Genomic DNA, 24,640 nt, shown 5'->3' on the forward strand with positions numbered 1-24,640 from the left:
ACTTCACTGCTGTTGGAAATTCAATTTGCAGTCACTGCTTTGTGTTTGAAGCGTATGAAATTGGGTGGAAAGGTACAGTGTGTAAAATCCTACCATCTAGTGGTCAGATTTCAGATTGCTTTAGTGTCAGATTCTGAAGTCAACATTTCACTTTGATTTTCAGAGTGATGACACCCTGGAAAAACTCTCCATCATTTCTTCTCTATTCAGGTTGTGGAGATGTAGTTTGTTAGAGCTCAGCTGTGATTGGCTGCTCTCAGCTCTGAAGTCCAACCCCTCCCAACTCAGACACCTGGAGCTGAGTTGGAACTGCCTTCTGGATTCAACAGTGAAGGTGCTGAGTGGTTTTCTGCAGAGTCCAGACTGTAAACTGGAGACTCTGAGGTCAGTTCACCCTCTTCACTCTACAACTGCTGCAGTTGTTGTTGTCATGACTTTGAATTGAGTTTGTTGGAATTCACTTTGATTCCATTAGAAATGTGTAAAACTGGTTTTAAATTACACACACACACACACACACACACACACACACGCGCGCGCACACCCAACTGTGAATGACACTCTCCATCATTTATTCCGTATTCAGGTTGGAGAGGTGCAGGTTGTCAAAGATCAGCTGTGGTTGGCTGCTCTCAGCTCTGAAGTCCAACCCCTCCCACCTCAGACACCTGGACCTGGCTGAGAACTATCTTCAGGATTCATCAGTTAAGGAGCTGAGTGGTTTTCTGCAGAGTCCAAACTGTAAACTGGAGACTCTGAGGTCAGTTCACCCTCTTCACTCTACAACTTCTATAACTCTTGTTGTTGTCGTCATGATTTTCACTTTACTGCTGTTGGAAATTCAATTTGCAGACACTGGTTTGTGATAGTAATGAATGAAACTGGGCTTGAAGGTACAGTGGGTAAAATCCTCCCATCTAGTGGTCAGATTGCAGATTGCAGGTGCTGAAGTGGACATTTCACTTTGATTTTCAGAGTGATGACACCCAGGAAAAACTCTCTATCATTATAAACTCCATCATTTATTCTCTGTTCAGGTTGTGGGGCTGCAATTTGTCAGAGCTCAGCTGTGATTGGCTGCTCTCAGCTCTGAAGTCCAACCCCTCCCACCTCAGAGAGCTGGACCTGAATATGAACCCCCCTGAAGGAGTCATCAGTGAAGGAGCCACTGATGGATCTTGTCTACAGCAGTGACCATCAACTGAAGAGTGTGAGGTTAGTACTGGTTTGGAAGCAGTGGATGATGGTTCCAGCACCAAAGCCAGTTGATCCCACAGCAGAGGTCCAGTGTTCCCAGTCACAGTGTGAGAGGAGGATGGTGACGTCCAGCTGCTCCTCATTCATCCAACATCTGCTGCCAAACTGCTTCTTCTCTCAGTTCACCACCCAATTATTGATCAGTTCATCTTCATCAGGCCTCAGTATCAGTCCAACACTCCATGGTCACATGACCTTCTGATGTTCCACACTTGACATGTGACTGAGAGTCTGCTTCTTCTCACCAGTCACTCCATCATCTCCATCAACAGTCAACGTCTCTGTGATGATGCGTTCAAGGACCGTGAGTCCTGACTCCTGCTGTCTCTTCTTATCTTTGCAGGTGGTGGTGAGGATGAGGAGAGTGAAGAGGAGCGCTCCATCTACTGGTGGCTGACAGAACTACAACCAGTGGAGCCAAACAGCAAGCTGCACGCACCAACACTGTGTGGGTGTGTCACGACCTTTGACCCCAGTGCAGCCTGGTGGCTGGCGGACTGCTTCTACTGGGAGAGACGTCCCAGAAGCCACTGGTGGAGCTGAATCCTCAGTGGAAGAAGCAGGACTTGGAGCAGCTGCTCAGTGAAGGCAGCAGCAACACAACCACTGCTTCTGCTCTCATCATCCACGGCTGGAACATCTCAGCATGAAGGTTCCACACATCAACAACAAACTGCTCTGCTCTCACTTCAGAGTTCTATAACATCTTCATTTTGGAGGTGAAAAATACTTTTCAAGAGACTTTATTTCTGCTTCATGATCTTAAATAAGGAAATCATGTGGAAAAGATAAAGTGATTCACAACACCTGTGATGGGAACTCAAATCATTATTGAATCATAAGTAAGACAAAAGAAGTTTCCCTCAAAATAATTCATGGTTTTGATGCTTGCCAGATGTTTGTGTGGAGATTTCAGAAGGACGTCAATGAATCAGAAGGAAACCAGATCATTTATTTTATGTGATTATGTTATATCATCCTAACTTTGTTACGAGCTCAAACATTATATTTCAATGATTCAATATTCTGACAATAAAAGCCATCACAACCTCTGACCTGTGTAACCTTGACCTCAACTGACGTTTCATTTCTGCTGCTTTAACACTTTGATTATATATCTCCTGAAGTCCTACCATGGGGATTCTCCATATCTGAATAACTTGTGTACTCAAACCTTCTGTAGGCCATACCCACTTCTCCACTCGGTCTCAACATAAACCACATGAATCAATGAAAATAAATCTCACTTTTACAAACAAATCCAATTCAGTTCAAATATAATTTAAATAAAATAAATGATACATTATAATTAATCACCAACAGATAAATCAATGCTGGATATGAGGTGGTTTGCCCTCTCTGGGTCGGTGGGGAGGCCCTGCCTCAGGGGGAGGAGTTCCAGCATCTCGGGGTCTTGTTTAGGACGCCTCCCTGGGGAGGTGTTCCAGGCATGTCCTACCAGGAGGAGACCCTGCTGGAGGGACCAGGTCTCTGGGCTGGACTGGGAAGCCTTGGGGTCCCACTGGAGGAGCTGGAGGAGGTGACTGGGTCCAGGGAAGTCTGGGGGTCTCTGCTGAGGCTGCTGCCCCCGAGACCTGACTCCAGATACGGCAGTAGAAGATGGATGGATGGATGGATGGATGGATGGATGGTTGCCAGGTGATAGAACATTTCATAAAAACAGACTCTGCATTATAACTTCTATTACACTCTAAATAACTCACTCCAATATAACTGCACTCGTCCTTCTCTCACATTACATTGGATCACAATGACCAAACAACACAACAAAGACAATGATCCAACTGTACTGCCACGTCCAGACTCAGTGTAGGTCTGTAGGCCTCTTGGACCTTCATGTGAACCACTGCGTGTTGACTGGAGGTGAAACATGGCTGACTGCATGCAAATAGGGCATCCCTATTTAATGGCGCTAATTTCAAAAAAAAATTGCATAGTAGGTTGGTTTTGTTGCTGTTGGTTGTCAGTTTTTTGAGAGTTAGTAGTAGATAGATCCATATATACACCGTGTGCACAATTATTAGGCAAGTGACTATTTTGACCATATGATCATTTTATCCTTAATTTCCAACCCCAAGCTGTATAAACTTGAATGCTAAGAGGATATAATGCATATTAGATGATGTGTATTTGTATAACGAGGGAGGGTGTGGCCTAAGGACATCAACGCCCTATATCAAGGTGTGCATAATTATTAGGCAGATTCTTCTCCTCGGGAAAAATGGGCCAAAAAAGAGATTTGACTGACTCTGAAAAGTCAAAAATTGTAAAAAGGTCTTTCAGAGGGATGCAGCACACTTGAAATATCGAAGATATTGGGGCGTGATAACAGAACCATCAAACGTTTTGTAGCAAATGGTAAACAGGGTTGCAAGAAACGTGTCAAGAAGAAAAGATGCAATTTAACCGCAAAAAATTGAGAAGAAACAAACTTGAAGCCACCAGGAACCCATTATCCTCCAGTTCTGCAATATTTCACAACTGCAAACTACCTGGAGTGTCAAGAAGTACAAGGTATTTAGTTCTCAGAGACATGGCCAAGGTCAGAAAGGCTGAAACCCGACCACCTCTGAACAAGACACACAAGTTGAAACGTCAAGAATGGGCCAAGAAATATCTGCAGACAGATTCTTCAAAGGTTTTGTGGACTGATGAGATGAGAGTGACTCTTGTTGGAAAGGATTGAAGGGCCCGTGGTTGGATCAGTAATGGCTACAGGCTACAGAGCTCCACTTCGACTCAGATGCCAGCAAGATGGCGGTGGGGTACTGGCAGAGATGCCCACGAGTCTTTGATTTAGAGTCCGAGTCGAGTCACGAGTCTTCGGCCTCGAGTCGAGTCAATTCTGGAGTCTTTGAGGGGCAAGACTCGTCGAGTCGCGAGTCTTTGATTTAGAGTCAGAGTCGAGTCACGAGTGTTTATACACACACACACACACACACACACACACACACACACACACACACACACACACACACACACACACACACACACACACACACATATATCTAAAATGACATAGCCTCTGGCTGAAATACAGTATATCCAAATTTTTATTCAGACTTTAAAAAAAAAAAAAAAAAAAAAAATAGATGGCATTTATAATAATAAATAATATTAAATAATAAAATAGATAAAATAAAGTAGTAAAACTGTCTGTCCTTTCCATGGGCCTTAACTATTACTAAACTAACCCATGTGTGGAAAAAAGAAAAGAAAGAAAGCCTCCAAGAAGGTGAACTTAGTTACATTTAAAAAAAAAAACATTAGGCTGCCTCTCAGTGGCTGAAAGACTGAAAAATTATACAACTGAACTTAAGTTACATTTAAAAAAAATATTAGGCTGCCTCTCAGTGGCTGAAAGACCATCAAAATTATGCAACTGAACTTAGATACATTTAAAAAAATATATTAGGCTGCCTCTCAGTGGCTGAAAGACTGAAAAATGATGCAACTGAACTTAAGTTACATTTCAAAAATTATTAGGCTGCCTCTCAGTCGCTGAAAGACCATCAAAAATTATGCAACATGCTTGTTACATTTCAGAAAAATTAAGCATGACAGGTTTGTTGCACTAAGCCTGGCTCTGTGCGGGCGCATTATAATACTAATACCTCCGTGAATAAATACCCTCTCTACTGGTGCACTGGTAGCAGGGACACTAAGCACTCTCATAGCCACCCTATGAAGTCTGGGGAAACCCTTAGTATGTCGATTCCAGAATTCCAGACAGTCTGTTTGCGTTTCTTCTTCATCGGCCGCAGTGGACTCCGAATTCTGGATGTAGCGCTTGAGTTCAGCCCTGACAGATGAGGCATGGTCTGGGTTCTTCTTGCTTTTCTTCCGATAGGCTGAGAACAGGCGAGGAACTTTGGCAGGTGTCGGTGACTGCTCCTTGTCATCTTCACCACCGCTGCTGTTCTCTTGACGTACAGTGACTTGAGAAGCATCAGCCAAGACATGATCTGAAAAATGTCCACAAAAAACATGGTTAGTTAGATTATGTTCATCAGATCATGATCTTAGTTATACAAATAGTGATGATTAAATTAAGGAATATATAAGTTAAGGAATCTATCACAAGTAAACTTACCCATTACCATCTCCTTCACATCACTCTTGACATCATTTGGGATGGGAACATCATGCTCCAGCCAAAAGAGGCAGTAGTATGGGTCCAGTAGTGCAGCCATCATGTAAACCTTATCTCCAAAGGGCAGGTCTCCTGCAGGCTTGTCCGACTCCTCCATTCTGACATTTACGAACATCCCCTGAAACAAAATCAGATCATCAAATTCAGCTTTACGGTCAGATCACAGGTTTACAGAAGTAAAGAAGTGGGTGAAAATGTTTTCTTTTTATAGCTCCCATCATACCTGAAAACGGCGTTGGAGGGACTGCTGTAGGGCTTTCACTAAACCGCGCAGGTAATGAGCTTTCTTCTGCATACTGTTGAGGTGGCTGTTGAGTGATAGAATGCTAGGGAGAGCCGCACTGAGAGTAACCACCTTCTCTGCTTGTGTGAGATCTGTTGCTTGAAGAAACGGGCCCAGAATTTCCACAAGCTCTTTCCGCTGGCTCAACTCTCTGCCTGTTAGGCACAGGCTTTTGTGTCTTTCATCTTCCAGGAGAGTGTTAAGGCTTTGGGGATCAAGGTCAGTGACTGCCTGTACAAGGCGGAGAGTCGAGTTCCAACGAGTTGCTACAGCAGAGGGGATGCTCCGATTGGCTCCATACGTTTTCTTAAAAGCTTCCTTAAGTCCACAAGTTGTATGAAGTAAACTGCAGAATTTTGTCACCTTTGCCAATGCACAGTTAATAATTTTGGTCTCTTTCAGTCCATCTCGCACGACGAGCTGCAATGAATGGGCAAAGCACTGCAGCCGCTGTTGCCGGCAGCTACTCTGGATGGTGTCCACATCTTCTTGGAGGGTTTCACCTGTATCCTCCCATAAGTCATCATTTTCTAGCTCATCATCATCTTCACCCTCGTCATCCAACTCATGCCTCTCAGCTCTAGTTGTTGAGGGGAAACAAACTGTAAAGGCCTTCTTCATATTTGAAGCGTTATCACTGATAATGTAATCTAATTTGTGTTTTACATTAAATTTGTCACATATCTCCTCAAATTGTTCACTGATTCTGATTGCAGTGTGTGAACCTGTGAATCTATCACAACTTAAGAGAACTGTCTGCAGTCTTGAGACACTGTTCTTCTCCATTTCCATGAAGTGGGCCGTTACACCTAGAAAGCCTCGCATGCTCCTGTCAGTCCAAATGTCCACAGTCACAGACACAGTGTCTGCTTTTTGTAATTTGGATTTGATCTTGTACTCTTTGTCGGATGCTACATCACTCAGACGTCTGGTAACGGTGTTTCGACTTACTGGGCAGTATTTTTCATCCACCACTGACATGAAGTTCTGGAAGCTGGGTATGTCAACCAAGGACAGAGGAAGGTTGCATGAGATGATGAGGTCATGAATTATGGAGTCAGTAATGGTCTTCTGTCGGGGATGGCCCTGGCTGTATGTTTTCACTCCTTGTTTTAGTCCCACAAAGGAATCGAGGCTGCTCTGAGTCTGACCCTCTTGGGCTTCTCCACAGGAAACTTTTTTGGCTGCCTTATATTCAGCATACCTGTAGATGAACAACATGGGAGGTTGCTCATTTTTGTAACACAAACACTAGTAGGGTTGCCACCTCCTAGAGTTTCAAATCCGGGACATGGGGGGGAGGCGGAGGCATCCCCGAAATATACGGGTAAAAAGTGAAGTGCGTATATTTACGGGAGGGTTGGCAACCCTATCTAGACCACAGACGGAAATCAAATGAGGTTTTGTCATTTTCCCTAAACAACGGGACAAATTGTGTCCCGGGAGAGATTTTATTTTTCCCGGGACAGGTGGTGAAAAAAGAGAACAATTCTGGGAAAAACGAGACGGGTGGCAACCCTAAACACTAGTGTGATAAGCTAGCGCAACAAGCTAGCGCAACAAGCTAGCTTGTAAAACGGCGGTAACCAAGCCGTGGTGTTTGTTTAACGTTACACTGCGGTCTCGTTGAACACCACGGCCCGACCGTTTCTTCTTGGTAATGCACTAAGCTAAACAATAACTAGACAATGTATGCAAAAACACTATGAGTACAACTTACCTTTCCTTGTGCACCTTTTCAATGTGCCGCAGGAAGTTGCTGGTTGTGGAACCTTTTTCTTTTATTGTCCTTTTGCAGCATTTACATTTTGCAGTTCTGTCTCTGCCGTTCTGTTTGAAGTTTGTGTAGCAGTGCGTTAATATAAAGGGTAGCGAACCTGGCGGTGGACTTTCTTTAGCAGCAGCTGCTCCACTTGCACTTGCCATGATGACTGATAATGAAGGAGAGAGGGAGGGATGTGACGCGATGCGTCGCGCATCGGAGGTGGTTTTGTGAAAAATAAATAAATAAATAAAACAACAAAAAAATAAAATTAAATTAAAGATTGCCCACGAGTCTTTGATCTCGAGTCGAGTCAATTCTCGAGTCTTTTAGGATCGAGTCCGAGTCGAGTCTGGAGTCTCCAAAAATGCGACTCGAGTACGAGTCTTTAACTCGAGTCCCCATCTCTGGGTACTGGTATGGGCAGGTATTGTTAAAGATGAGCAGTTGGACCTTTTTGGGTTGAATATGGACTCAAAATCAACTCTCAGACCTACTGCCAATTTTTAGAAGACACTTTCTTCAAGCAGTGGTACAGGAAAAAGTCTGCATCTTTCAAGAGGACTTTGATTTTATGCAAGACAATGCTCCATCACATGCATCAAAGTATTCCACTGTGTGGCTGGCCAGTAAAGGCCTTAAAAATGAAAAACTAATGACATGGTCCCCCTTTTCACCTGACTTAAACCCTATTGAGAACTTTTGGGCCGTTCTTAAGCAGGACATTTAGAGTAAAGGTAAACAGTGCACCTCTCTGAACAGGGTTTCGGCAGCTGTACAAAAAGTTGATTCTGACCAGATCAAGAAACTGACTAAACTCCGCGAATGGAAGGCTTGTGAATGTTATTGAAAATAAGGGTGGCTATACTGGTGACTGTTTTTTTTAAATTATTATTATTAATATTCGGGACTGAGCCTCAGCGAAGGCCTGCTCTCATTATTATTATTATTATTATTATTATTGTTATTATTATTATTATTATTATTATTATTATTATTATTATTATTATTATTATTATTATTATTTCTGAAATGTTTATTTGTTAATTCTGAGGGGTTTTTTTTATTCTCACTTTAACATGTAAAAATAAACAAGTGAGATGCGAAAATCTTTGTTTTTCATTTAGTTGCATAATAATTGTGCACACTAATAGTTTCCGAATAATGGTGTACATAAAGATATTCTCATAAGAAAGCCAGAACTTCACTTTTACTACTTAAATGTTCCGGTTTGATGGTTTGTTCACATTTTGGATAGATCAAAAGCACTCTAGATGTACAATAGCAAAATTAATCCTCAAAAATACAACTTGCCTAATAATTGTGCACACGGTGTAGACGGTACCGCTGCGGTTCCGACCCGACTCTGTTCATGACAGACAGAATCTTCAGACATCAAGAACCTGATTCTAACTCCACTGGTAGTTTGGTGGCCTGCAGTGCTGGGATGCTTTGTTTTGTCTGTCACTGTGGTCCATTGAAGCAGCTCCAGAGAGTTCTTCCTACACACAGAGATGTGAAGGTGTGAATGGTGTTAGTGAATGGAACTCACTCTGCTGTAGGTAGTACATGGTGGCGACGCCTCCACCAGTCAGCACAGTGGTGAAGATGGTGAGCTGCTGCAGCTGAGAGGTAGACACCCTCATCTTCTGCTTCCTCTGCAGACTCTTCCAGTGAGCTCACAGGACAAATTGTTGCACAGAAGATCATGTGGAGACCCACAGTGGGACATTTCAAAGAGATGGTTGCTTCTTCAAGCCCAGGCCAAGACCATGGTGCTCATCAACAGACACACTACACTATTGATTTTATTATGTTAATGACTTTGTAAAGTGTCTGAGGTTTCTAAAATGTGCCACACAAATAAAATGTATTAATATCTATCTATCTATCTATCTATCATGCTTGATTACTACTATTACTGATGTACTACATCTGCTGAAGTTCCACAGGCTGTCTAATACATTCAATGAGTGTTTGTGACCAGTGTATTCTTTCTAATGATCCATGAAAATACGTGTGAACGAAGTGAAAATACACCAGGCCAGGCAGAAAGTACCGCGCCGCACCGGTAGGGGGCAGTGACGTGCCGGGAGGCTGATGACTAACTGACTGACAGCGCTATCAGGTGCAGTCAGGCACAGACGTAATAAATGAGTGAATGACGGTGGCCAACAGAGGTACAACACCGCCCCCAAGTGGTGAGCACTAAACAACACATGTGTGGGAGCTTTCTGACAGTGGCCACCTCTCTTTGAGCTGCAGCCAGTGATGGTCTTCATCCTCTCCCACACCTCCCTCATATTGTTGTTCTGCATCCTTTCTTCATTTTTCCTTCTGTGCTGCTCCCTCACCTCCTTGACTTGGACTCTGAGTTCCCTCTGGACCCGCTGGAACTCCTGTCGCTCAGCATCTTTGAAGATCTTCTCCTGGTTCAGAAGGTCCTTGATGTCGCTGGTTCTCCAGGGCTTGTTGTTGGCAAAGCAGCGTCCAGATCCAACTTGAACAACAGCGTCCATACAGAAGTTTCTAAAGTCCGTAGTGCAGTCAACCATCTGGTCCATGTTGTGGTTGTGAGAGCCCTGCAATGCGTCCCAGTCTGTGGAGTCAAAGCAGTCTTTCAGAGGCTGCTCCATGTGACCAGCCTCTCTGTCCTGCCTTGTCTTGTCCAGTGGGTGAAGGGCCTGGGTTCTGGTCCAGGGCCTGGTTCTGGTACTCTCTTGTCCTGGGGGTCCCCATCCATCCGGGGGCCAGGTTGTGCTTCCTGTCCTCCATCCAGGGGTGTCTGCCTCCCAGCCCTCTGGTCCTGGCTCTTCGGGGGGCTGGTGGCCTCTGGCCAGGGGGGCTCACTGCTCTGGACCTCTTCCCCACCAGCTCTGAGTTCATCTGTTTACTATTTGAATGAGTTCATTTTTGGATCATTAATTATGTAAACTAATATCTGTTGTTGTTTGGACACAATACCTGTACATTGTTGCCAGTTGCTCTCCCAAGCCCTCACTTCCATCCAATTTTTTCTCTCTTTTTCTCTCTCTGTCCCTCCCTCAGTCCTGGCCACAATATCACTCATCCATCAAAATAGAATCAAAGCAGTCATCAGGTCCTTCCTGAACCCACCCGTGTCATTCACACCGTGGGCTCACAAGCTCCGCCTTTGAGAATCAAATCTGTCAGCCATCATGAAGACATTCAGACACACTTCTGCTGCTCATGATGGCCAGACAGGACAAGGGAAAAAAAAAGATTCCCCTCTGTCATTGTCAAGAAACATTTGAACATTGACACCATCACCTACCCTCACATATATTTGTATTTGTATTGATTTATTGAGCACAATTTAAAACAAGGAGGGAACGAAGCCCAAAGGGCTTGAACAGAGTTCTACTCCCATCATCTACAATCAATCCAAAGTCAAATGTCAACATAGGAAGAGAATCATTTCAAACAACAGACAACAATATAGAATACATTGAACAGTTCAAACATAAGGAGATGTTTTTTCAGTCAGTATATTTGCAGAACACACACAGTGTGTGTTGAGGCCAGTCAGGTTATTGATTCATACACACTCATCCTTTCATTGTTTGCTGAGGGCTTCTGTTAACTGCTGTCTCCCTCCTCCACAGTCACTGGGTCGGAACCAGAGCTGCTCTCAAGTGCTGCTAACAGAGCTAACAGGAAGTAGCCATCTGCACAGGGCTGCTGCTGATAGTGGAGCATCACGTGTACTTCAGTAATCATCCAATCAGGAGTGTTGTGCTACGACTTTGAGGTTGACTTGTCAGGGGGAAGCAGTGGAATTGTGTGTATTTTTGTTTTGCTTGTGAGAGTGACGGTAGGGAGCCTCTAATGTTGACTGAAGGCCTTCTATTGGCTGCTTTTGTCATTTGCCACTTCATTGTGGGTTGGTCCAGAGGGAGGGGCTTGCTAGTTAAAAGCTGACCACCAAGGCTCAGGTGGTTGTGATGAGGCAATTCAAAGCAGAAACAAGGTATTGAAAGTCTTCAAACAGAATCTTAATGATCAGAGTCTTATTGTATATCAAAGATCACAAGCCAGGGTAGGAAGAATCATAAAGTGTGCAAAGAAAGAGTATTGGCAAAGGTTTTGTCACTCAGTAGGGACTAGTGTTTTCAATTCAAGAGGAGCAATTTGTCATCTCAATTGAAGCATCCAGTCTTCAGAGACATTTTGCTTTTCATGCTGAGCTACGTGAAAACTCTGAAGTCACTTCTACTGATCTTTTGGGGCCGTTGGAGTCTCAGCCCATGGTGGGACTCGAACCAACAACCTTGTGATTCACAGTTAGTTGTCTTATTAACTGAGCCATCTGTGGGCTGATGGGATGCAGCTCCTGGAGAACTGATTGAAGCTCTTCTCTGAACAGTTGAAAAAATCTGCATACAATGTTGTTTTTTTCCAAGTACAAAGAATTTTAAATACTTTCATTAAAAGTTATTAAAAAAGTCCTGTGGTAGCTTAGCACGAGACAGCGCTACTCCAAGCAAAATCTCAACATGTCTGAAAACCAGAAAAAAAACACATGCTAAAGTATAAAGTACAAATATACACAGTAAAAACCTGGTCATGTGGTACCAAGTGGGATTTGAAGCCACATCTTCTACAACCACAGTGAGAGATTTAGCCTACTGAGCTAACCACCTTGTTAGCCTTAGCACTGTGGAGGTCAATAGGTCACCCTGTTCATACATCCTATTATACAGCCCACTGCTTCTGGTAAACACGTGACTATAAACTGTGTCATTATATCATACAGTGACCTATATATGATTGATTTGATGCTGATGATCTTCTATTATTCATCACTGATGAGGAAATGAGTTGAAGAATCTTTGGTTTTGGCAACTTGTTGTCCTTTGTTGTGTGTCTGTGTCGCTGCTTGTCAGTGTGTGTCAGTGTGTGTGTGTCAGTGTGTGTCAGTGTGTCAGGTGAAGCACTGAGGCCTCTGTAGTTCTTTGCTTTCTCAGCGCTGAAGACGGTCTTGTGGGGCCCAATGCTGACTCCCAACACAGAGCTCCTCCTTCCCTCTTTTCAAACTCTGTTTGAATTCCATTTTCAAAGAGTGAGGAGAATTTTCTTTCCTCTTCATTGTATCTAAAAGGCTTCAGCTCCACTTGTTGTGTTGCACTTGTACAAAGTGACTGTGGCTGTTTGTTTCTCCTGCAGAGTCCAGTGTTGAAACGCACCAATGTCAAGTCACTGCTGTCTATTGATGTAGTGACATCCCTGCACAGACCTCAGGAACCTGCTTAGCAGCTTAGCTCAGTGGGTTAGCCTGCTTACTGTGGTGCTGAAAACCAGGGTTCCAATCCTGGTTGTTGGTTCAATTCTGAAGCAAAGCCTCTTTTGTTCTCTTGCTACTTTGAACCAAGCCCAACTCCAACACTAAGTGAGCCTCTAATCTGTTTGACTGGTGGGCCATAATGGCTTCTACAATATGACAGAGGGGCCGCTTTCTCATTGGAGGAAGACATATATCAGGGGATATGTAGACAATATGTTGCTTTAATGGCAATTAAATAATGAACACAACAAAATAATTGTTTTCATTGTTTTCTATTTCATGACTTAATGACTATTAATATAATTCCTTCAAGTTTGGTCGGCCGGATTGGAGAGTGTAATTGGCCGCATATGGCCCCCGGGACGTAGTTTGACTTCAAACCTGGATCCTCTGACATAATTCCTCCCTTCTGAACAGGCCAGAGGTGGAATCATCTTTATATGACCTTCCGTTCCTGAAATACACGTCTTTGACCTATGAATTTGACATTTGACCCGGTTCCAACCGTCTGACCCCTGATTCAATTGTTCCGTTACAATCAGGCTCCCTGAAACTGGGAGGGTGGGCGGAGTTTCAACTCAACAACAGGAAGGTAAAGTCAGTGAATGTGGATTTGAACAGTGCCACTGATCCCTCTGGCCCTGCGCTTTTCAAAGCCTCCACTGGGGGGCGCCAGAGGACTGCAGGGGAGGCGAGCGTGAAAAGTGCGGCATCCTATTGAAAGTGAAGCCAAAGTTGAACGATGAAGCGGCGGGAAAAGCAACAGTGTCCATAGTGATGATGAAAGTCTCTGACTACAGTTGATGTGTTGATGATTTGATTGGAGGAATTGCACCAGCAGCCTCAGAATGAAGACATGAGTTGACTGGAGAACTGGAGGAGCTTTCAATGCATTGAAAAATATGTTGAAAAACACTGCGATATTTATTAGAATGTGTTTCAAAGAGATGGTAAAGCATGCAGATGATAGAATGTGTTGAAAAAAGACATTGAAGATCAAACACAAAGGATTATTAAAATGTTATTGAAATATACACGTTTAAGAACATACACATGTGAAAGATGCTTACAAAAATACACATGTGTACAACATTTATTGTTGAAACCTTTTTTTAATTAACAAAGCAATGAGAATAACAGTAGTAATGGACCTACCTTGACCTCTGACCCTTGACCTTTGACCCTGAGAGAGAGAGATTATTTCAAGTCGAGGCTTTTTAAGGTCAAAGGTGATCAGAGCAATGATACTTCAGCATCAAAGCTTCTCTACAATAAATGCAGCATCCTGAATGCTGCTCATTGAGATGTGTGTGTGTGTGTGTGTGTGTGTGTGTGTGTGTGTGTGTGTGTGTGTGTGTGTGTGTGTGTGTGTGTGTGTGTGTGTGTGTGTGTGTGGCCAGCAGAGGGCAGTGTTACTGCAGCTTGCAGTCATTTGCAGCCATTTTCAAGCAGTGGCTCCAGTGCTTGGATGTTTCCCACAAGCTTCATTTGTCCATCACTACTTTGTCCTGCAGTGTGTTCTGCTCCTTGTGCAGTTTCTGCCACTGTTTTCCTGCCACTGCTTCTGACACAATGTTTGCTGCCCTTGTCTTTTGATGGAGTGAGCATCCTTGAGGACCAGACCATCTTCACCTCTTGCACTCCAACTGCTCCTGGGAGCCACAGCCACACTGGATGCACCCTGGCAGAGAGAGAGGGGCGTGGCTGCACTTCAGCTCAACACAGCATCATGTGATTTCAGGGAAGTGGGAGCAGAAACACTGATCAGAGAATCTAAGAATCAGAAAATATCCCAAGAGCACCTCAAAGTCCAAGTGCTTCTCCGTCTGGCTGCATGTTGGCTGGAGGCAGCAGCAGCAGCAGGAGTCTTCCTCTCTGTTCACAGAGGGTCGCTCTAGGTGGACACAGGTGGCTTCTTTCACTCCTCTCTCAAACCATCTGTCTTCTGTGTCTAAAATCTGGACCTTTGAGTCTTGGAAGGAGGGGCCTTTGTCCCGGAAATACAGATGAACCGCTGACTCAACAGAGCTGTTGATGACAACACCTGCTTGATCATCAACACCTGATGTTGAAAAATCAACACCTTGCTATTGGTCGGTCCCATCAGCCTTGGCCCCGCCCACACCTCAGAGTTGGAGCATTTCTATCTGGCTGTACCCCAGAGAAACAATGGAAGGCCTCAGATGACTGGAGTATTGATTTGAGAATCCACGTATTGGACGGATCAATATTTTAGTCCTGATCTGCTCAATAGTGTCATTTCCCATCATGCCCCTCTCACCAGTCAAGCCGTCCCGCTGCCAATACTGGTAAAGACACGACATATAAATTTAAATATTGAAGTTTCACATAAAGTATCCAGTTTTTAACGTAGGATTTTACTTATTTGATCATCCAACAGCATTGTTAGATGGCGAACCAATGGCTTGATACTATAAAAACATCACTTCTGGGGTTGGCCAGCCGGAGGGAACGGTGGTGACGCAACGAGGAAATACACTGAAGGCTAGACCGTCCCCAGTGGTTACCGGGAAGGCGGGGTTTGGTCCGTCCTTCTAGGCTGGGTCCTTGAAGAACGCTTCCTTCAGACGGAGGACACTTGGACTGAAGGGTGCACACCCTGAATTGGGACACAGCACATATGTGACGGAGAGTCTGCTTCTCATCAGCAGTGAATCCATCATCTTCACTCAACAGCAGTGAATGTCTCTGATGATGCGTTCAAGGACTGAAGTGTGAGTGCTGACTTCTGCCGTCTCTTCTTCTCTCCTCACATGGAAGTGATGTGTTCACGTTGAGGGAGGATCACTTGGTCCTGAGGATGGGGGGAGGGCTCTTCCAGAGTGCAGCCAGTAGGGGGCATTAGAGGCTCGGCCTCCTTGTTGTCCTCAGGAGCTGACAGGAAGTGTCACATCCCTCAACAAGTGTCCAGTCTCATCACGTCAGGGAGAAACAGGTGCAGCTCTTCAAAGAGGAAATCACATTTTTCTCACCGTCATCATGGACTGCCAACAAGTGATGGCAACTGTAGTTCTGGAAAGAGCCGCCAGGGGGCGCCCTCGAGTCAAAACTACCTTCTACTGCAGACTTTACAGAGAAATGAACACATGCTGAAAAAATAACACATTGATTAACAGGCAGATATTTCAGACAGGTCACTCTATAATATGTCAATAAGAAACACAATGTGTTCAAATGTGGCCTTGAACCTTCAAACCTTCCTATGACGCGTCGGTCCTTGCAGCTCCCAGTTCTGCCACTGAGGGGCGCTGTTTGACCAGTTTTTGCTTGTTTGGTTTTGTTTGTAGCCACAATGCAAGCATCAGTTGTATCATAGTGGGGAGTTGATCTTTCTGCCTGGCAACAAGACATTTCCAGCCAATACAAAAACTATGTCAACATAATAATACTGCTGAAAATCAATCAATCCTCTCTCTCTCTGCCCCCCCCCTCTTTCTCCCACCCACTCTGTCTTCCCCCCCCCCCCCTTTGACATGGTCACATTCATCATGTTGAAATGCAGCAAAGCCTTTCTGAGACTGAACTTTATGCAGTGGCAGGAATGTTTGATGCTCTGTCATAAAGTGCAGCTCAACTCCACTGAGATGAATTTCAATCCAAAGTTCAGTGCAATGTGACTCCACTGTCTCTGTCTGCTGAGAAACAAAGGGCCAGTTCCACAGAGCCACTGCTCAACCAGAGCCCACCAGGTGTCAACCACACCAGATAGAAAATATACATTTGATAGATGAATATGTCATCTAATAATATATTAGATGATGTGACAAGACCAGCCTAGAAAACAGCTACAAATCCATGACGGGCGCAACGTGGTGGCTAAAAGACGCCGTCATTAACGGCTGCGCTCCATTCTTTGTGGGTCAAATTCTTTGATTGTGAAGCTGCATGAAGGGATTGAATTTAGAAAAGAGAGCAAAAGACAAGAAGTGATTTGTGAAGAGCCCACTAGGAGGCTAGCAGGCTGTCAGTTAGTGTTGATGGAGACAATGATTCCATCCAACTAATGATGGAGTCAGAAAAACAGCTGACAAGTGATGGACACCAACAACTGATCCACTCACTCAAAGCCAAAGTGTCTCCACAGGAAGACGGAGGGGAGTCCTGGTGGTGAGAAGCAGCAGCTGAAGGAGCTTCTACAGCGGCAGCAGCAGCAGCAGCAGCAGGCCAGGATGAGCTGGACGTCCTCGTTATACAGAAGGTTCATTGGCTCATTCTGGGACCGGCCTGCTCCATCAGGTGAGTCCTCGTGTCTTCAGTGTGGAGCAGCACTGCAACCTGCCAGTCACAGCCAGACTGATCACAGTAAGACTGTCCACCGGCACCTCCTTCACTTCTCCCTCTGAGATCACGTCAGGACCTCCAGTGAGAAGATTCACTGAGGGACGTTGAGAGCAAACAGTCACACAGCAGCTTCACCACAGCAGCTGAAAAGTTGTGGAGAGAAAATGATGCTCACACTGTCACACTGATGTTTTCTTCTCCAACCTTTTCTCTGCTCCAGAGGCTGATGATGGTCTGCAGGAGCTTCTACAGCAGCAGAAGATCAGTCTGGAGAGGAGATGTGAACGTGTGACTGAAGGTGAAGAAGCAGGAAGTCAAACCCTCCTCAACAGCATCTACACTGACCTCTACATCACTGAGGGACTGAGTGAGGAGGTCAACAGAGAGCATGAGGTCAGGCAGCTGGAGACCAACAAGACCAAGAAGACCACAGAGACCAAGAAGACCACAGAGACCAAGAAGACCAAGAAGACCAAGAAGACCAAGAGGACCACCAAGACCTCTGAGACCATGGAGACCAAGAAGACCAAGAAGAGCCTCCACGACCGTCCAATCAGGTGCAGCCAGATCTTTGAAGCCTCACCTGAGCAGCAGGGACTCAGAGTCAGAGTGGTGCTGACCAACGGCGTCGCTGGGGTTGGAAAAACCTTCTCAGTGCAGAAGTTCACTCTGGACTGGGCCCAGGGCCTGGAGAACAAGGACCTTCATCTGGTGCTTCCTCTCTCATTCAGGGAGCTCAACTTGGTCAAAGAGCAGCACGACAGTCTTCTGGAGCTTCTCCATGTTTTTCATCCAACGTTAGAGAAGCTCACAGCAGAGCAGCTGCATGTCTGCAAACTTCTCTTCATCTTGGACGGCCTGGATGAAAGCAGACTGGCTCTGGACTTTGAGAAGAACCAGGTGGTGACTGACGTCACTCAGAAGAAGTCAGTCAGCGTCCTGCTAACAAACCTGATCAGAGGACATCTGCTTCCCTCGGCTCTGCTGTGCATAACTTCCAGACCTGCAGCAGCCAATCAGATCCCTCCGTCATGTGTGGACTGGCTGACAGAAGTACGAGGCTTCACCGATGACCAGAAGGAGGAGTATTTCAGGAGGAGGTTCAGAGATAGAGGAGATGTGTCCAGCAGGATCATTTCCCACATCAAGGCCTCCAGGAGCCTCCACATCATGTGTGAGATCCCGGTCTTCTGCTGGATCACTGCCACAGTTCTGGAGAGCATGTTGAGCTCAGAGCAGAGAGGAGAGCTGCCCAAGACCCTGACTGACATGTACTCACACTTCCTGCTGGTCCAGACCAAGAGGAAGCAGCACAAGTATGGAGGAGGTCCACAGGAGCTGACGGAGGCTGACAGGGAGCTTCTTCTGAAGCTGGGCCAGCTGGCATTTGAACATCTGGAGAGTGGAAACATCATGTTCTACAGTGAAGACCTGGAGAAGTGTGGTCTCAGTGTGACTGACGCCTCTTTGTACTCAGGAGTTTGTACAGAGATCTTCAGAAGAGAGAGTGTGATCTTCCACAAAACCGTCTACTGCTTCGTTCATCTGAGCGTCCAGGAGTTTCTGGCTGCAGTCTTCAGCTTCCACTGTCACACCAACTGGAAGAGGACAGAAGATGGTCACTCTGGAGAATCCCTGGATGAGTTCCTTCAGAAGATGATGAAGAAATCCCTGCAGAGTCCAAACGGTCACCTGGACTTGTTTGTTCGCTTTCTCCATGGACTCAGTCTGGAATCCAACCATAGACTCTTAGGAGGCCTGCTGGGTCTCACTGACAATCATACAGGAACCTTACAGAAGGTCATCAACAACCTGAAGGAGCTGAACACTGGTGATGTTTCTCCTGACAGAAGCATCAACATATTCCACTGTCTGCTGGAGGTGAAGGATCAGTCAGTGCATCAGGAGGTCCAAGAGTTCCTGCAGTCAGAGAACAGATCAGAGAAGGAACTCTCAGCCATCCAGTGTTCAGCTCTGGCCTACATGCTGCAGATGTCATAGGAGGTTATGGAGGAGTTGGACCCCAGCAAGTACAACACAACCTGGGAGGGAAGATTGAGACTGATTCCAGCTGTGAGGAACTGCAGGAAGGCTGTGATACGTTCAGTAAGGTATGTAAACACTATGTGTGTGTGTGTGTGTGTGTGTGTGTGTGTGTGTGTGTGTGTGTTGAATTGTGAGTCAATGATGAAGAATAATGTCAAGCATATTTTGTTGAGTTGCACTTCTCTTTTTTTCCTTTTTGATTTTGTATGACTAATTATTCCAGCTAATCTTATGGACTGTATAGGAGAGGCAAGAATCAGCTTGGGCTTCAGCCTGCTGCTTTTTCCTTCACACAGTTGTTATGTTTTTGTTGTTGTGAGTCTTTATAATGTGCACATTTGTTTGGGAAGCTTCTTTTTCATTGTTGTCTGTTGATTGCACAAGATTGATTGAATTTACACTGTCAACCAAAATCAACTCTTCAATCATTCATGATGAAGATGATGGTGATGGTGGTGATGATGATGTTGATGATGATGATAATGATGATGATGATGGAGGTGATGATGATGTTGATGATGATGATGATGATGATGATGATGATGATGATGATGACGATGATGAGGATGATGGAGGTGGTGATGATGATGGTGGTGATGATGATGATGGTGATAATGATGAAGATGATGATGGTGGTGGTGATGATGATGATGATGATGATGATGATGATGATGATGATGATGAAGATGATGTGATGAAGATTATGATGATGGTAATGATGATGATGATGATGATGATGATGACGATGATGAGGATGATGGAGGTGGTGATGATGATGGTGGTGATGATGATGATGGTGATGAAGATGATGATGGTGATGAAGATGATGATGGTGATAATGATGAAGATGATGATGGTGGTGGTGGTGATGATGATGATGATGATGATGAAGATGATGGTGATGAAGATTATGATGATGGTAATGATGATGATGATGATGATGATGATGGAAGCAGCAACTTCTCATTCTGCTCTCCTTCATTCAGTGTTCAACTCTCAGATCTTCACTGTGCAGTGGTGTCTTCAGCTCTGCAGTCCAGCCCCTCCCACCTCACACTGCTGGACCTGAGCTGGACAATCCTGAAGGATCCTGGAGTGAAGCTGCTCTGTGCTGTGCAGAGTCCAAACTGCAGACTGGAAGTTCTCAGGTCAGTTCCTGCTTTCTACTGGTGGACAGTGTGTGTCAGCAGATGACAACTGGTGTGTAACGCTGCTCAGTGTGAAGACTTTGAAGCAGATATTAAAGACTCATCTAGACTGTGTGTGTGTGTGTGTGTGTGTGTGTGTGTGTGTATGTGTGTTGAATTGTGAGTCAATGATGAAGAATAATGTCAAGCATATTTTGTTGAGTTGCACTTCTCTTTTTTTCCTTTTTGATTTTGTCTGACTAATTATTCCAGCTAATCTTATGGACTGTATAGGACAGGCAAGAATCAGCTTGGGCTTCAGCCTGCTGCTTTTTCCTTCACACAGTTGTTATGTTTTTGTTGTTGTGAGTCTTTATAATGTGCACATTTGTTTTGGAAGCTTCTTTTTCATTGTTGTCAGTTGATTGCACAAGATTGATTGAATTTACACTGTCAACCAAAATCAACTCTCCAATCATTCATGATGAAGATGATGGTGATGGTGGTGATGATGATGTTGATGATGATGATAATGATGATGATGATGGAGGTGATGATGATGATGATGATGATGATGATGATGATGATGATGATGACGATGATGAGGATGATGGAGGTGGTGATGATGATGGTGGTGATGATGATGATGGTGATGAAGATGATGATGGTGATAATGATGAAGATGATGATGGTGGTGGTGGTGATGATGATGATGATGATGATGATGATGATGATGATGATGATGATGAAGATGATGTGATGAAGATTATGATGATGGTAATGATGATGATGATGATGATGATGATGATGATGATGATGATGATGGAAGCAGCAACTTCTCATTCTGCTCTCCTTCATTCAGTGTTCAACTCTCAGAGCTTCACTGTGCAGTGGTGTCTTCAGCTCTGCAGTCCAGCCCCTCCAACCTCACACTGCTGGACCTGAGCTGGACAATCCTGAAGGATCCTGGAGTGAAGCTGCTCTGTGCTGGACTGCAGAGTCCAAACTGCAGACTGGAAGTTCTCAGGTCAGTTCCTGCTTTCTACTGGTGGACAGTGTGTGTCAGCAGATGACAACTGGTGTGTAACGCTGCTCAGTGTGAAGACTTTGAAGCAGATATTAAAGACTCATCTAGACAAAGTGGATGTTGTTGATATTTTCATGTCAACAATCTGCAGCCAGAAAAGACTTTGGATGGTGGAAGAAAGTGTGGAAAATGTCTCCAGTCACTTGAGAGCTCAATGGAAGTTGTTGATTGGTGATGAAGGTCACATGACTGAGCAGAAGATCGTGTGAAGAAATATTAGAGGCAGATTAATAGTGCAGCAGTATTTCTTCATCTTGTCCTTTGAATGTGTTTGACTTGTAACGAGACTCTGATGACTGAAAACAGCCACAAGCACACAAAGGACTCACTGATTATTTTCCATCTTCACTGCTGATTGGCTGCACACTGACTGACACACTGCTGTTGTTATTGTGTTGACAACACACTGGCACAATGACTCCTTTGAGGGAATGACTCAGTGATCCCAACAGCCGCACATCTGGATCATCAACAGGGAGGAATGACTCTGAAAATGACATTTACACCATGGAAGGAATCAAATATTCATTCTTTATTCAGGTTGGAGAGGTGCAGTTTGTCAGAGCTCAGCTGTGATTGGCTGCTCTCAGCTCTGAAGTCCAACCCCTCCCACCTCAGACTGCTGGACCTGACTGGGAACCAGCTGCAGGATTCATCAGTGAAGGTGCTGAGTGGTTTTCTGCAGAGTCCAGACTGTAAACTGGAGACTCTGAGGTCAGTTCACCCTCTTCACTCTACAACTTCTGTCACTCTTGTTATTGTTGTCATGATTTTCACTTCACTGCTGTTGGAAATTCAATTTGAAGTCACTGGTTTGTGTTTGAAATGAGTGAAACTGGGTTTAAAGGTCCAGTGTGTAAAATACTGCAATCTAGTGGTCAGATTTCAGATTGCAGCGCTCACTCACTCACCCTCTCTCCCTCCCTCTCTGTTTCTGTCGTGTCAGATTCTGAAGTCCACATTTCACTTTGATGTTCAGAGTGATGACACCCTGGAAAAACTCTCCATCATTTATTCTACATTCAGGTTGGAGAGCTGCAGGTTGTCAGAGCTCAGCTGTGATTGGCTGCTCTCAGCTCTGAAGTCCAACCCCTCCCACCTCAGACACCTGGACCTGAGTCTCAACCAGCTGCAGGATTCAGGAGTGAAGGTGCTGAGTGGTTTTCTGCAGAGTCCAGACTGTAAACTGGAGACTCTGAGGTCAGTTCACCCTTTTCACTCTACAACTTCTATCACTCTTGTTATTGTTGTCATGATTTTCACTTGACTGGGCCCTGTTGCAGGAAACTAGGATGAGGGATTAAGCCGGGATATCTTGGTTATCCTGGATCAATTGATGTTTGATGTGGTTGCACAACAGTGGGATAGGTGGAAGTGAGATATGTTCTGCTAGAAGTTACCATGGAGATTTATTGTGTGGAGTGAGCTGCTCCAGACCAGGCTGAGTTCCAGGATCTATTTCATCCTTGTCTCAGTCAACAGTCACCACCAGTGGAAGGCAGTGCTTCTTCCACTCAACACTGCACATTGTTATCACATTCACCTCCAGCCACTGTCATTATTTCAAGCTTTGGAATCATTTCATTTCAATCATGATAAAGAAATGAGTTGAGATCATATTGCAATCATTGGATCATTTCTAAGATGACTTCTACTTTGCCATGCATCCTATATAAAAATACACATCCCATAGAAAGATGAAGACACATCAAAGAGTAACATGAGCTTGTTTTTGTGACAGTGGACGGTCCTGTCACTATGCCTCCAATTGATCATGCGCCCTGGCTGCTTGGCTAAGGGAAGATCCCTTATGCTGAATGCTTGGTGCGCATGACTATGACCTGGGAGTCTGGGCTTCCAAGCTCGCGAGCTTTGAAAGTTCGAGAGTCTGGAGACTCATGGAGATGGCAGCTCGATAGAACGGCTCCCGAAAGAACCGAAGAAATCACAGACCTACCCCCATCCAGTTGAGTAATATAATTTCCACATACCACGGTAAACGTACAGAGGGGGTAAGACGACAAACGAAGCCCCTGCTTCTATATAACAATCGGCGAGAGAAAGGAAGTAGTTACAGCTAACTCCGTGAAGCCACGGGCTAACGAAGAAGCGAGGACGAGATGGCTAGCTTAGAAGTGTTACTAGAAGAACTGAGAGGTTTCCGTCAGGAAAACAACGAACAACTGAAGTCTATCAAGGAGGAAATTAATAAAACGAATGCAAGAATCAGCGAAGTGGAGGAGCGGGTGGAGAAAAATGAAGAGAGGACTCTAAACACGGAGGAAGTGTTAACCGGGCTGCTAAAGTTACACGTGAAGCTGGAAGAAAAGCTAACGGACCTAGACAGTCGATCTCGTCGGGAAAATGTCAGGATCTACGGTGTTCCGGAGGGGTCCGAGAAGGACTCGGAGTCGATGACTACATTTGTGGAGACCTTACTGAAAGAGGGGCTCGGTCTGGTCGAGAACGCGGCAGACGTGCGGATAGAAAGAGCACATCGGGCGCTGGGACCGCAACCCCCGAAGAATGTATCACCACGTTCAATACTTGTGAGGTTTTCGAGCTTCAAAATGAAAGAGTCTGTACTGCGCAAGGCTTGGCAACAAAAGGGACTCTTTTGGCATGAAAAGCGAATAAATCTCGACCACGACTACCCACCAGTCATTCTCAGAAAACGACGAGAGTATACGGAGGTTCGTAGGGCTCTGAAGGAGAACGGGGTCTCGTTCCAGACCCTTTTTCCGGCGAGATTGCGAGTGAGATATGAAGAAGGGCCCAGAACCTACGACAACATAGAGGAGGCTACGGAGGACATGGTCAAAAGAGGTTACAAAGTGAAAGTCATCAGTTCACCTGATTCCCTGAAGGAGCAGATCGAGCGGCTGACCTGGACTAGGACAGGAGGGAGAAGAGAGAAAGGCGCCTCCAGCTCTTCAAGAGAAGTCAACTACAAAGAGAGGCTCCGGGCATTTAGGAGAACATCACCACCAGCTCCTTGAGAACTGAAGGATACCATGTTTTTCCTCTTGAGGTACACTTCTCAGATAGAAATTTCTACATAGGCTAAGTTAAAGATGATAGTTTCACAAAAAGGTTCGTCAGGGTCCATCCGGAACTGTGCTGCTGCCACCTGAAGGGCCCTCACCAATAGATTTGGGAGGACATTCCCTTCCGGGCTGTCACCAAGAAGCTCAACAGGGTCTAGGTTATGGACCCCTGTTTGGAAGCCGAGCTTGTTTTGTTTTGTTTTTTGTTTTTTTGTTTTTTCATTGTGCAGTGAGTATGTATGTTCTTGCT

At 44.9% G+C, this 24,640-nt stretch overlaps 1 long non-coding RNA gene across 1 annotated transcript in view; it reads left to right on the top strand.

The window, feature by feature from the left end:
* Positions 1 to 320: 320 nt before the first annotated feature.
* Positions 321 to 24,640, top strand: part of LOC142889682 (uncharacterized) — a 31,459-nt gene continuing 7,139 nt past the window's right edge. The window contains exons 1-2 of the long non-coding RNA XR_012926874.1: positions 321 to 388; positions 21,891 to 22,057. This is a non-coding gene — a long non-coding RNA (uncharacterized LOC142889682). The remainder of the gene's footprint in view (positions 389 to 21,890; positions 22,058 to 24,640) is intronic.

This window comes from Nelusetta ayraudi, unplaced genomic scaffold, assembly GCF_046127955.1.
Source record: "Nelusetta ayraudi isolate G7.1 ecotype Tasmania unplaced genomic scaffold, CSIRO-AGI_Nayr_v1 ptg000023l, whole genome shotgun sequence".
NCBI classification, from domain to species: Eukaryota; Metazoa; Chordata; class Actinopteri; order Tetraodontiformes; family Monacanthidae; genus Nelusetta; species Nelusetta ayraudi.